The 13,128-nt window shown below is 32.0% G+C and overlaps 1 long non-coding RNA gene across 1 annotated transcript; it reads right to left on the bottom strand.

Moving 5' to 3' along the window:
* Positions 1-7,788: 7,788 nt before the first annotated feature.
* On the bottom strand, positions 7,789-9,229 carry LOC102594232 (uncharacterized). The gene is made up of 2 exons (XR_367538.2): positions 8,463-9,229; positions 7,789-8,126 (listed from the first exon to the last, which is right to left on the bottom strand). It is a non-coding gene; the product is annotated as an uncharacterized lncRNA (long non-coding RNA).
* Positions 9,230-13,128: the final 3,899 nt, after the last annotated feature.

The following is a 13,128-nucleotide window of genomic DNA, read 5'->3' as shown; positions in this document are numbered from 1 at the left end:
ACAGAGTTCAAATATTTTTGCTATCTTTTATTCCACGTTCTTGTTGTATTTCAGTTGAGAATTTTTTGGAAACAATTTTTCTATTTTCACAAAATAGCGATAAAGTTTTCGTATATTTTATCTTTTATAGACTTTACTTATAGATTTTATTGGGTATGTCATTGCTGTTATTTTTATTCAAGACATGGTAATTAAGATGCATGCATGATCGGAAAAGATAGAGTGTATGACCTTATTCTTATCTCGTAAAGATAGATAAAATGTTTTGAAAAAATCCCTCGACATAATTAATGCATATCAAACTAATTTTTTTAAAAAAGTAAAATATAGAAATAAGGCATACGTGGCAAATAGTAGAGAAATCACTAAAATAGAATTAATTAAGATGCAGGTGGCATAATATTTTAATTCAGTTTTAAAATTCGTATTCTTAAAATATGTTTCTTTATCTTTTCTGCATACCATAATAACATGTGGTTAGTTTACTAATTTTATCTTTTCTGGTTAGGAAAGAGTACCATCAAGTTCTATTTTCCACTACTAGAAAACTGTAAGTTATTTGGGGATTTTATTTGCGGATTATTTCTGCAGAAACTTCCTACAAATTTTCATGAGGAAATATGAAATTTCTAAATTCTAGACGTCTCTACATGCGAAAAATAATTTCCCAGAAAAATTGATAGGTAACTTTGACGCCTTTTTTACAAAACTATTACTTGGGGAATTATTTAGGGAAATTATTTTACAAATACTATTTTCATAGGTAAATTCGCAAGTAATAAAAAAAATAATTTTTGTAAAATGTTTGTAAGAAAATTCCTAGAAAAACTTATTTGCAGATTTAGCTAGAAATAATTACTTGAAAATTTATTTAGAGATAATTTTATACGTGTTATTACCTAGGGATTCATGTTCAACGAATTTTATTGAAAATTTATTTCTTGAGGATTTACTTGGAGAATTACTTGGGGATTTTATTGATTTGAATTTGGTTGGAGATTTATAGAGGAATGCATGCTTGAACATTTTTTTAATGCAATTTAATTGGAAGTTTTTTCTTGGAATCTAAGGATATTTGGAGTCTTCAAGGAATATTTAAAAAAAATACATTTAACAAAATTAAAAATTATAATAATATAAAAAATAAAAATAACATTAGAATGAATTTTATTGTTAAATATTTACTCTACTTTTAGATTAAATAAATTATTATACAATAATATCAATCTAGTACTGTGTTGGAACATTACCACAAATGGCATGAACAATAGTTTTAACTTATATATAGTTACAAAATTTATTTTAAAAACCAATGATGCAATTTTTTTTTATTTTTTATTTTTAAATTTGAAAGATACAAAACATTAAAATTATATGGCTAGTTATTTGTTTAATAGAAACCAACTATCATAAATGTAATTAATTTTGATTTAATATTACTTTATATTAAATTTTACATTATTGAATAAGACAAACATTATATTTAAGTAGAGAAAAATTAAATTATATACAGTGAATTTTAATCAACCCCGAGTTGATAGAATTATATTAAATGAAAAATAAATAATTTTAGTTATATATCAAATTGATATATTTTTTTTACAAGAATTAAAAATGATATAATTTCTCTATAGTAATTTATTAAATGTTATATATTTGCAAATATATATAGTTAAGTATGTTTAAAATATAATTATTAAAAGATAAATTAAAATTATAAATACCACAAATACCTAATACTCCCTCCGTCCACAATTGTTTGTCAGGGTAAGGTCATGCACACCCCTCAAGGAAAATTTAATAGAAGGTGTAATTTGACTAATATAACCCTATTATACCAAGAATACCAAAACTCTACATAACTTTTCAATTGAACTACACTATCATTAAGGGCAGAATTGGAAAAAGGTGATTAATTGTTTCTTGATTGTTTAAATTGACAATTAATCTTGGACATCTATTTTTAGTATACCTGCCAAATAATTGTGGACGGAGGGAGTAAGATAAACTATCAATTATTGATTATAACTATCTTGCACTTTAAGTTAACTTATAGACTTATTTATATTTTCAATTATTTATTTTAAGAACTTTGTATGTATAATTTAAATTTTGTCCACGTTTAGCTAGGGATATTATCTCATAGAAAGTGTAAGCATAAAATTTTCATGATATGTTGGGTGGGAGTGATTTATTTTAAATATATAGTTTCACTTTTTAAGAGTTAAATCACATGAACTTTAGCCAACATTTAAATAATTGATATGATGAACTTACAGTACTTTTATGTAATTTATGAATATCTTAATAGTATTTTTAATACTCTATTAATTTAATATTTAATTTTAAAAAATAATCAAATCGAAGAAAGATACCAAAAATTGATGTAATATCACTGGTACATTTTGTACCACATCGTAGGAAGACAATAAAAAAAAATTAGCATTTATATTTGTATGACTGAACACATGGGTAGAATAAAACTTCAAAAAGAGCAACAATAAATGGGAGGGCATTCATATGGGCACAATAAATGAGAAATGCTAAGATAAATGGGCGGGCAGTGGTGGTATGCTAGATAAATGGGCGGGCAGTGGGGTGAGTGGTGTGAGAAATGTTGGTTGGGGGTTCAATGAACAAATAAATAACTAGGAAATAATAATTAATATTATTTTAAATAAATTATTAGAATATTTTTATGCGGCTTTACTTGCAAATAAATTGGTAAGAAATTATTTTTTTTTGTTATTTTTTGCAAGAAAAATCGCAAGTAATTTACGTGCGAAATATAAATCCCTAGGTAAATTACTTGGAAATTTTGAAATTCGCAGGAAATAATTACCTAGGAAGGTTTTACCTTCGGATTCTTTTTGAAATTCGCAGGAAACTTATTTTCCTGCGAATTTTTATTTATAATCCCCAGAAAAATCCCTATGTAATTCACACTTTTCTTGTAGTGTTCCTTGCAATAAAATTTCTTTGAAGTATTTATAAAAGTTCACGGTTTTATTGAAAAAACAGCATAAATTGGTTTGATCAGGTTCGATCGATTCGATTGGTTTTTCATATTCTTTTGACACCCCTACTTATATATGCTTACACTACATAAATAAAATTAATTGATCAATCAACCATATTGATAGTTTCAAAACAAATTAAATGTTTTCCATACACTCTAAGAATATATTTTTGTGGACTAAAAGTGTGTTTGGTATGGAGGATTTTCTCTGAATAATGAATTTCTATTTTTCTATGTTTGGTTGATTAACATGTTTTAAAAAGGGGGAAATTGTGCATCATAGCAAACTATTAATTCAAAATAAATGTTATAACTACAGTTTCATTTAATTCTAATTCGTAGCAAAATACTTTGTCATTCTCGCTTCTCTCCCCTGAATCTCGCTCGCCACTCTCATTCTCTCCCTCGCCTCTCTCACTTTTATACAAACACAAATGTATAAAGTGAGAGAGATTGTATATACAAATACATATCTCTCTGTCCTACACTTCTAATTATACTAATACAAATATTCCCTTGCCCAGTTCTCTTTTGCCTTTCTTTCTCTATCTCGCTTTATACAACCATAAATTATACAATGTACAATTTGTGTTTGTATAAAGCGAGAGAGAGATTTGATATACAAACACAAATGTTTTAACTCGATTCAATTGTATGCAAATTCAAATTTTATGCAAATATACAACACAATCGTTGATACATATACATAGTAGTTACATATATACAATTATCTAACCAATATACATATACAATTCACCTCTCTCCACTTTATGCCCTCTTTCGCCACCTCTCTCCTCTTTCCTCTCTCTCCTAATCTCGCTCGCCACTCTAGCGTAACACAAAAAACATTTACATATACAAACACAATTTTCATAGACACAAATGCCTGATTTATCAAATGCTCCATAGCAAAATTGTAGCTATAGAGCGCTAATATGATTTTTATGTTTGTTTTTCCTAAAATTTACTCATTAAAAAATACTTTCTAGATAAACACGTTCCTTGAAAATAAGAAAAACGATTTTCTTAATTAAAAATGTAAAAAGCAAGTTTCAAAGTAAGTTCATTGTCTTTTCACCACCCACCCACCCAATGTCCCCAACCTCCAACCCCATCCCCTTGATCATCCCACCCCTCTTTCACTCAACCCCCCCCCCCCCATTCCAATTGGCAGATAATGGACTTTCATCCTTACGAAGATATATCTAATTTTTACAATTCTCTATCCAACAATAATTGTCCACTATTAAATTGACACATTTAAAAAATAATAATAAATAATAGAGATAATATTACTATATTATCTTTGACCTCTATTAAATTTAATATATTGAGAAATGTGTTAGATGATAAATAATATTTAATAGCGAGAGTAAAATAAACACAAAAAAAATTGTCTCTTGAATTTCTAAACTAGACAAATAATATTGAACAACTATTTTTAATATAGTAGACAATTATTATTGAACGAAGGAAATAATAGTTAACACTTTGACGCAGCTGTTGAGTCCGTGCTATGCATAGGCATGTCAAGAGCACGCGAATATCTTAGCAAATGACTAGACAAACTAGTTAATTCTTCTCCTTGCATAAATTATTAATGTTGTCGACCGAATTTTTCATGTACAAAAGGATTAAATGTTGCAAAATAAATTAAGTGTTTCCTATTATAAAAGTTCAGAACAAAAAAGGAAGAAGACAAGATATAGATAAAGGAGAAAATATTTCTTCTATTCAAGTGTGTTGAAAACCAAAGAGAAGATGATCGAGAAATTTTCTGTGTTTTCATTCATCACTGTTACATTGATTTATACAAGTAGAATTGAGAAATATTGCAATTATGCTCTGTACACTTGTCACTATTCTACAGGCTAGGATCCTAACAAACTTTGCAGGGAAATTATTCACAAAATATTCCTTTGCTATGTACACGTATAAGGCTTCTAGAAGGTGTCAAAATAAGAACTGCTTTCATCATCAATTGGGCCAGAGCTGTATGAGTCCAAATCTGCTTTCTCTATATTTGAGCCCAAATTCCTTTTTGTCTTAGTTTGTACAGTATTCCTTTCTTGAGAGTATCTCTGAGTTGAGAGAGACAGGAAGTATTATGATGGTCTGAGAAATCAGAGATTACCACTGACTTGGAATTTGAGATCCCAACATCCCCCCTCAAGTTAGAGGGAGGTGAAACAATCCTCAACTTGGGCAAAATAGATCGATGAATAGGTCCAGAGAGGGGATTTGTGAAGACATCACGAAACTGGGCGACATAAGGAACAAACCATAATGAAATTAGCCCAGCAAGGTATTGTTGACGGACAAAGTGGCAATCGTGGTCCACGTGTTTCATCCGCTCATGGAAAACTGGGTTTTTGGTGATATGAATAGCAGCCTGGCTATTAGAGTGCAGAGGAATATGCAATGGTGAAGGCACACTAAGATCGTCGAGTAAACGAACCAGCCAAGTGATTTCAGCAACGACCCTGCGCATGGACCTGTACTCGGCTTTAGCAGATGAAAGGGAGACTAAAGATTATTTCTTGGATTTCCATGAGACTGGACAACCCCCAAGAGTAATGTAATATCCACTGATAGAACGGCGAGTATCTAGACATCTACCCCAATCAGAGTCACAAAAAGCAACGAGATCGAGAGTCAAATTAGTAGAGAAGAAAATACCCAATTCGAGATCCAATAAAAGATACCTGAGACATCTCAAAGCTGCATCAAAATAAGGGATACGGGGAGATTGCATAAACTGGCTAAGGTGTTGAACTATAAAGGAAAGATCCGATCGAGTGTTTGTGACGAAATTCAATTTTCCCAAGAGTATGCGATACAAGGTTGGATTGGATAAAATTTCACCATCATCAGCTCATAGTCGGATATTGGGATCCAAATGAGAAGACACATGTTGTAAGTCAGTGCAACCAAACTCTAACAATAAGTCAAAAGTAAACTTTCGTTGTCCCAAAATGATTCCATGTGGTTCCCGGATGATTTCCATCCCCAAGAAATAATGGGCAGCACCTAGGTCTTTGATCCGAAACTCAGAATGTAAAAAAAGCTTGAGAGATTCCAATTCACAAGAATCATCTCATGTGAGCAAGATGCCGTCGACATAAACTGCCAAAATAGACACTCGCCTTTGAACCCTTTTATAGAAGAGGGAGTAGTCATTTAGAGAATGGGAGTATCCCTTGAAACTTAAATCTGCAGTCAAACGAGCATACCATTGTCGCGATGGTTGACGCAAACCATAAAGAGATTTGTTAAGGCGACAGACATGAGAAGAACTAGGAGGCTGCATACCAATAGGTAACTTCATTTAGAGCTCTTCCTGCAAATCACCATGCAGGAAAGCGTTATTCACATCCAACTGTGAAATATGCCAATGCTTTTTGACTGCCACAACCAATAAACAGCGAATGGTTGTCATCTTGACAACCGGAGAATATGTTTCAATGAAATCGATGCCCTCTCGTTGAATATCCCCCCTCACAACTAACTGAGCTTTAAGTCGCTCAACCATTCCATCCTGGTTATACTTAACTTTGTACACCCATTTGTATGGTAGATCTTTCTTACCTTTTGGCAATTCAACAACATCACACGTATTATTAGATGCAAGAGCCTCAAATTCCTTAGCCATAGCTTCTTGCCATCCAGGATGTAAAATAGCTTGAGAGTAGGAAGTGGGTTTAGTAATAGAAGAAACAGAGTTTAGAAAAGATCGATTTGTACTGGATAAGGCAGAAAATGGAAGTGAAACAGGGGAAATAGGGACAGCAAAACACTGATTAGTGACATTGATGAGAAAGACTGAATTGCAAATATAGTCACTTAAGTACTTGGGAGTACGAGAGACTCGAGTGAAGTGTCTAGTAGGTTGTGGTGGTGGTTCATGAGCAGGTACTTAAATGTTCGAAGGGTGTGGTTGATGTTCAGGTATGTCATCTGATTGTTGGGGAATATCGGGGATGTCCGCCATGTCTGATGGCATAGTAGAAGGAGGGATGGAAACAAGACTTTCATTAGGTAAAGGAGATTGAGGAGAAACATGAGAAATGGGACATTATGAGTCATAATCTGGAAGGACAGAAGATTGAGAGGGAAGAGAGAAAAGAGGGCAAGCTGGAACATTACTAGAGAAAAGATATATGCTTTTATGGAAAACGGCATCCCTAGACACAAAGATCTTGTTATTGCTCAAGTTAAGAAGTTTGTACCCTTTCTTCCCAAATGGATAACCTAAGAATACATTTGACAGATTTATGATCTAGTTTTCTTCTATGGATAGGTAAAGTAGAGGCATAACAAAGACAACCAAAACATCTAAGAAAGGAATAATCAGGGTAATGACCAAACAACAACTCATATGGTGTTTTCATATCGAGCAACTTAGAAGGAAACCTATTGATTAAAAAGGTTTTTGTTAAGAGACATTCTCCCCAGAAACGAGTAGGTAATTTGGACTGAAAAAACAAGGCCCTACATACCTCTAACAAATGCCTATGTTTCCTCTCCACTACGCCATTTTGTTGTGGAGAGGATATACAAGAGGTTTGATGTATTATACCTTCTGAAAGGAGAAATTCTGTAGCATCTTTACTACTACCTAGTTCAAGGGCATTATCACTTCTGAGAATCTTTACTGTAGTGTGAAACTGAGTTTTGACCATAGCAAAAAATTGCTTTAAAACAGTGAACGCATTAGACTTAGTGCTCAAAAGAAAAGTCCATGTTGCTCTAATGTGATCATCCACTATGGTTAGAAAGTACTTAAAACCATCATGTGTTGGGGTCTTGTAAGGTCCCCATGTATCAACATGTATGAGATCAAAAAGATGTTTAGAAACAATAGTACTAGACCCCAAAGGTAACTTAGTTTGCTTTGCTCTAGCACAAACATCACAAGGAACAGATTCTAAAAATAAAGAAGAACTTGGTACTTGTGCTATAACACTTGATTACAAGCAGAATTAAAAACTTTGCTAGAAAGAGATAGAATATCTGAAGGCTTGACTTGTCTGGTGCTAGTTGAATGTAGAAGATAGAGCCCCGTAGTGACTTTACCAAGAACCAGTGGCCTCTTCATTGAAGGCCCCTACAAAATAGCACAAAAAGCAGAAAAACTGAGAATGGAGTGGAATTGTAAGCATAGTATATAAACAGATAAAATGTTAAAATGAAAAGATGGGACATACAGGACATGCATGATGTATATTAAAATCTGGCAACAAAGACACTGAACCTGATTTAGAAACAAGAGCTCTAGTAGAATTTGGTATATTTACATATATTGGCTTGGGAAGATTCTTGACATTAAACAAAAGGTTAAAATCAGATGTCATATGCTCAGAAGCACCTGAGTCTAGAATCCAAGAGACTGACATTAAAGACACACTAAAATAGAATCTAGGTGAGGGTTAAGTAGTTATACAATACAATTAACTGTTGCAGATTCTTCTGTATTAGTTTGTGGTTCTGCTCCTAGCTTCACATGTTGCAAAAACTGATATAGGTGGTGGTATTGATCCTGGGTCATTGGCTTGTCTCCTGAATTGCTACTTGATTCATCAATGGAACAAGCAGAATTGCTTTTGATTGGGGTCCCATCTTCTTTGGCTTTGTGAATTTCAAATCAGAAGGAAAACCTATCAGCCTGTAACAATTTTCAATAGTGTGGTTTGTTTTCTTACAATAAGAACAGAATAGGCCATTAGCAATTTTCTTTCCTTCAGTTACAAGTTTCCTTTCTACAGATTTTTATGAATTATAGGGCTGTCTAGAAATCCCAGCAGTGGAAGTAGAAGATCCTGAATAAGTATTTGTTCTTTGTTTAGAAGCATAAAAAGCTGTAGGTGCAGCATGCTGTGAGACATGAACTTCCCTTTGTTTCTCGTCCCTGATGAGGAGAGAATATGCATAGTTCACTGAGGGAAGAGGGGAAAGCAACAAAAAGTTGCTTCTAGGTCCTGCATAAGCTTCCTTCAGTCCCATTAAGAACTGAATAAACATTGTATCTTGTTCAGATTTGTGAGATCTCACCTTACCTCCACATGAACAATCACAGGTGCAAGGTTGACAAAATATCTAGGTTGTCCAGCTCATCCCATAGTCTTTTCATCTTGGTATAATAACTTGCAATGTCCAGATTTCCTTGAACTGACTCATTATTTCCTTTTGTAGTTGATAAAGAAGAGGTCCATTGCTCTGGCCAAATCTCTCCTCAAGCTCCTCCCAGATGGTCTTTGCAGTCTTGGAGTACAAAACACTTTCAGCAATCTCCTTTGATAGTGAGTTCAAGAGCCAAAAGATGACCATATTGTTGCATCTAGACCATGATTTGTAATTATCAGAAGTGATATTTGGAATGGTGATTGTACCATTAATGAATCCAACCTTGTTCTTTGTTGACAAGGCTATCAAAATTCCCCTGCGCCAACCTCCATATCCCTTACCATAAAAAATGGTGTTTACCAGCACCATACCAGGGGAATCTGAAGCATGAAGGAAGAAAGGGTTTGAGATGTCTACTATACTGGTCTGATAGGAACCAGGAACAACTCCAACTGGGGAGTTTTGAGTGGTGTTTTCATTAAGAGGGGTGTTATCTCCTATTGGATCTAGAAAAGAAGAAAACAATTAAAGGGAAGGTAAGAGTGAGAAGAAGGAAGAAATTTGAAAGAGGATTGGGATCTATTCCCACTGTTCTGATACCATGTTGAAAATCAAAGAGAAGATGATCGAGAAATTTTCCGTGTTTTCAATCATCACTGTTACATTGATTTATACAAGTAGAATTGAGAAATATTGCAATTATGCTATGTACACTTGTCACTATTCTACAGGCTAGATTCCTAACAAACTTTGCAGGAAAATTATTCACAAAATATTCCTTTGCTATGTACACGTATAAGGCTTCTAGAAGATGTCAAAATAAGAACTGCTTTCATCATCAATTGGGCAAGATCTGTATGAGTCCAAATCTGCTTTCTCTATATTTGAGCCCAAATTCCTTTTTGTCTTAGTTTGTACAGTCTTCTTCTTTATTCCTTTTCTTGAGAGTATCCCTGAGTTGAGAGAGACGGAAAGTATTATGATGGTCTGAGAAATCAGAGATCGATTACCACTGAGTTGGAATTTGAGATCCCAACAAAGTGCACCTTGTAATGAGTGATATCTTTATTTATAGGTTGAGAAATCAATCAACGGTCATCATGTTGAATGCCAATTTAGTAGATACTTTGTTATCTCAAAAAGGTTCATATCACTTAGGAAATACACATAAATACTCCAACAATAGTTATCCACTATACTATTTTTGGATGTTCAATAATACTTGTCCATTTTATGAAATCAATGGATAATTTTACACTTGGTTCCTAATTTACCATTATAATTAATTATAGTCATATCCCTATTACATTTTTCAAGATAGTGAACAAATATTGTTAGACAGAGAAAGTATAAGTTCATGAATAAACTCAATGGATAATCCATTTAATTAGTTCGAATTAACATTTTCCCAATAGTAATTCAATTATTATTATTATTATTGAATAAATGTTTCTCTAACGTGAAAGGTCTCTTTCAAATTTACAAACTTAAAAAGTAAAAGATACTTTTCTTTTAAAAAATAAATACTTATTTTATGTGAGCCCCATATAATAAAAAATAAAATTTAATAGGATTTGATTCACCCGATATTACGTGTTATGAACATCTTGTCTTTCCATCTCTAGGTCAAGTCTTTAAAAATATTAAAACATTTTTAGAAGAAAAGAAATATGATTTGTCAGAGTCATTTGCATTAATTAGTTTATTCAATTAGGCTTAAAATACATTGGAGCTACCCAAACTAATTTAAAGATAACTGTTGATATTGTAATATCTCGCTAGCGCCACTACCTTTAATATTTTCCTCCTGCCTAATACAAGTATGACCCAATTAAGATTTTTACTAACAAAAGTCAAAATACACGAGATATATTGTTAAATCTCATATCAGTCTAATGAGAAAAAGTTGGACTTAATATATGGACAATGAATTTGAACAATCTTTATTTTTTTTTCTCTATCCCTATATATATATATATATATATATATATATATATATACGATATAATTTTTCAACAAATCATACTCGTCGAATAAGGGTGGCTCTGGCATTCCAAAACAAGACTAATTTAACACCTTTTAAACAAGATTAACTCATTGGATACAAAACTATTTTTCTTCTTATTTTACCATAGATCACTTATATGTTGGGTTTTAAAAGGTGTGAATGAAAAATGAAGAGTTGTGACTTTTATGAAATGTTGTGACCTTTTCGAAGAATTGTAACTTTTCCAAAGGGTTGTGACCTTTCCGGTAAGACACAATAAGAACCTTTTCACACTACCCTTTGTTGCATATAAATAGAGGGATTTCCTCTCATTTTAAAACAACCAATTTTCTGGACTTCTTCTACTACTACTAAATATTCTAAGTATACTTTATTGCCGTTGATTGGTTCGCTGACATCGTGATTTTAGGTACCGATACACTGGTGAGTAAGATCGTTCTATCATGGGAGGATATATTCTATTAACCTCGGGTACTTGAGGGGAATTATTTCCTTAAGGGGACACTGTACATTCAGTGAACTCGATTTTCTTCTTTGAGAAAAATATTTTGTATATTGTTTTCTAATATGTTTCTGATTCAATTTTCTCTACTGGTTTTAATTTTCTAGTTTTGAAAATACTCTTTAAACTTTGTTGTTTCTTACCAAGTTTTTCAAAATTTTTGTTTTAAGTATCTTAGGAATACAAGATGAACAACATTATATATATAAATTCCTTCTCATAATTATGGTGTTCGATTCAATCTTAGCACACGTCAAGTAATTTCATGGAATTTCTGACATTTTTCATCAACAACAAATACTAGGAAACTCTATCCACTTAGCAAGCAATGGAAAAAACATCATATAATATTTTTTCACTGCTAAGATTTGAACCTAAGATCTCATGATTCTCACTGCACTTCATTGATCATTAGACCCACACTTTTGGGGTAGACATGTATAATTATAGTACTCATGTAAACACTTTGTTTGAATGATTATGTATTGTTTCATAATATATCATAGTGTATTATATTGTGTTATATTGTAATGTATTATTTTAATGAATACAATGTTTGGATAGTTTGTATAGTTCTTCGTCATTACATAATGTGACACATCCATAATCTGAATGATAAACTTACAAGAATTTGTAAGGTATGAGGCAAAGTTACTATGAAAAGATAAGGTAAATGATAACATATAGTAATTATTAAATGAAAAGTAAAGACAAAATAAAAAAAGAAAACATTAAGGTAACAACACAATCACACCAATTCAGCCGTTACATAAAATGAGTACTTTTTTCGTCGTTACCTAACGATGGACTTAAACAACAATACAATAGAATTTAAATAACAATCAAAACAAACATTATATTTAAACTAACAATACAATACAATACAATACAATAATGCGATAACAATTACCATCCAAACATGGTGTAACAATCCCAATTTCAATTTCTTAGTTATTAAGTGTCATTCCTTTCTCAATTTTTTGTTTCTTATGTGTCACGGGGAATTCTCTATTTATTGACATACACACACACAAACAGTATAAAATCCAAGAAAGTGATGCCAATTTGCAAAAAGGCGCCTTGAACGACGAAAAAGTCAATGTATTTGCTGATTGCAACTCAACCACAGCAGTGACACAAAATAATTGGATCTTACTCAATTTACAATATTATCCTAAATGAAAGATTTTTTCTTTACAAACTAGACTACGTCACTTGTTGCGTCATCTATAATCAAAGTTGGAAATTTTAGTAAAAGAAAAAAAAAATAGATCAAAGTTGGTTTATTTTGATAAATAGTGAATTCGCGTATCAAAATTAAAATTTGCTGAACTTTGATTTTCATATTTAGAATGATATTTATAATGGCGTATTTAGAATTTTAAAGTCATAGAAATGCTTAATTGCCATAAGAATATGTTGTTTAGTTGTTTGAAACTTGACGCTAAGAAATAAGTTTACTAGCGAACTATGCTT

This window comes from Solanum tuberosum, unplaced genomic scaffold, assembly GCF_000226075.1.
Source record: "Solanum tuberosum cultivar DM 1-3 516 R44 unplaced genomic scaffold, SolTub_3.0 scf00126, whole genome shotgun sequence".
NCBI lineage: Eukaryota > Viridiplantae > Streptophyta > Magnoliopsida > Solanales > Solanaceae > Solanum > Solanum tuberosum.
Note: the sequence above shows the minus strand (reverse complement) of the source record. Positions and strands in the feature narration are given on the sequence as shown.